Here is a 1,923-nt window from a genome sequence, read left to right as displayed (position 1 = left end):
GATATCATTTATGTGGAATCTAAAATATGACACAGATGAACTTACCTATGAAACAGAAACAGATTCACACACAGTAAACTTATGGCTGCCAAGGAGGAGGGGTGTGGGGGAGGGGTTAATTGGGAGTTTTGGATTAGCAGATGCAAACTATTATATATAAAATGGAAGCACAATAAACCATAAGATACTATATTCAATATCCTGTGATAAACCATAATAAAAAAACATAAAAAAGAATGTATATATGCATAACTTAAGTCACTTTGCTGTACAGCAGAAATTAACACAAAATTGTAAATCAACCATACTTCAATAAAATAACGTCTGTATCTTAGAATAGTGAATATAATAAGAACACACTAAAAACTGAAGGAATGAAAAACATTTTTGGGACGAGGCACTGTAGGAATAAGTATGAAGTAATTAAATGATATTGTTATCTTAAACTGTTTGGAACTAAATGTTTTCTTATGTTATAGCTTATAGGTTGCAAAGTCAGAGAATATGAGTTCAGGTAAGAATCCAGAAGGCTGGTTAGCAGTACGTGATAGCAGCCTTTCCAGTGAGGTTGAAGAGAGCCCCCCCTGGAGCCCGTCTTTTCCAATAAATGGAAAATCCGACCTGCAAGGTGTGATGCTTAAGGTCTTCATTTCCTGCGAGCACAGTATGAAAAGATTACTCTACTGAAACAGAGTTATTCTTAACACAAGGAGTTAGGCCTGTGCAATATTGAAGTATATCTTCTCTTATCAACGGTGGATCAAAGGAGTCAGAAGCCAATTGCATTGGGTATCCCTTGGACCATCTCAAAAGAAAAGAGTTTGTAAGTTACAAAAGGAGTGGATCTGAGCAATGCTTTTGGCCAGGGTATCTGGATAGTCTCTATAAATTTTGCTAGTTGGGTCTTTAAAACAATTTTTTAAAATCAAAGTATAGTCGATTTACAATGTTGTGTTAATTTCAGATGTACAGAAAAGTGGTTCAGTTATATATACATACACACATATATATATATACGTGTGTGTGTATATATTTATATATGTCTATATTCTTTTTCAGGTTCCTTTCCTTTATAGGTCATTACAAAACATTGAGTACAGTTCCCTGGGCTAATTATTAGAAAAATGCAAATATGTTAGGACATTACACCAGCCCTGATGATTAAGGATGGTAAGTACAGCAGAAATTAACCAAACTGTAAATCAACAATACTTCAATAAAATAAAAAATGAAGTCTATCTATATTTTAGAATAGTGAACATAGTGAACACACTAAAAACTGACTCAAAGCAGACTTGTCCACATACCTGGCCACTAAAGTGGGTTCTTCAACCCTATGAAGGTCAAGAGGAGTCCCCCAGGTGGGGATCATCTTTTCTAATAAAATTTAGCCACAGAAGCAGCAGTAGCCTATCTACAAGGGAAAGCTTTAGTCCAGTGAGAAAACATACGTACCATGACTAGAACACGTTTATATCCATGAGATAGGGGCAGTATGAAATCCATATGCCAAACCTTGCATGGCCCACTTGGCATTTCAAGATACCCAGGAGCAGTGCAGCGAGGTTTCCCCAGATTGTATTTTGGACAGGGAGGAACTCGAGGGAAGCACTCTTTGTGGCTTTATTAGTATCCCCCCAACAATATTTCATGAATGCCATCATTTTGTCAGTAGACCACTGGTTCAATGCATGTACAATCATAAGGAATGGGAATCTTAAAATTTCTCATAGGATCAGTTTGTTATTTAACCTGAATCAGAGTTTTGTTTTTTTTAATCAAACCAGTGTCCTTTGGGACCACGACAGAGATCTGGTTATTCCTTTGAAAGCAGCATTTGGGGCATAAATATCAGCACAGTGGTTTCCTTTTTGCCTCTAGGGAATCAAGCCTGACATGTCCAGGGATCTCAATAATATCCAA

At 36.6% G+C, this 1,923-nt stretch overlaps 1 long non-coding RNA gene across 1 annotated transcript; it reads left to right on the top strand.

Annotated features, from left to right (window-relative positions):
• Positions 1-267: 267 nt before the first annotated feature.
• On the top strand, positions 268-1,206 carry LOC123327780. The gene is made up of 2 exons (XR_006542478.2): positions 268-823; positions 1,060-1,206. It is a non-coding gene; the product is annotated as an uncharacterized LOC123327780 (long non-coding RNA).
• Positions 1,207-1,923: the final 717 nt, after the last annotated feature.

The sequence above is a fragment of the Bubalus bubalis genome, chromosome 10 (assembly GCF_019923935.1).
Source record: "Bubalus bubalis isolate 160015118507 breed Murrah chromosome 10, NDDB_SH_1, whole genome shotgun sequence".
NCBI lineage: Eukaryota > Metazoa > Chordata > Mammalia > Artiodactyla > Bovidae > Bubalus > Bubalus bubalis.
The sequence above is the reverse complement of the archived record's forward strand: the minus strand, read 5'-3'. Positions and strand labels throughout refer to the sequence as shown.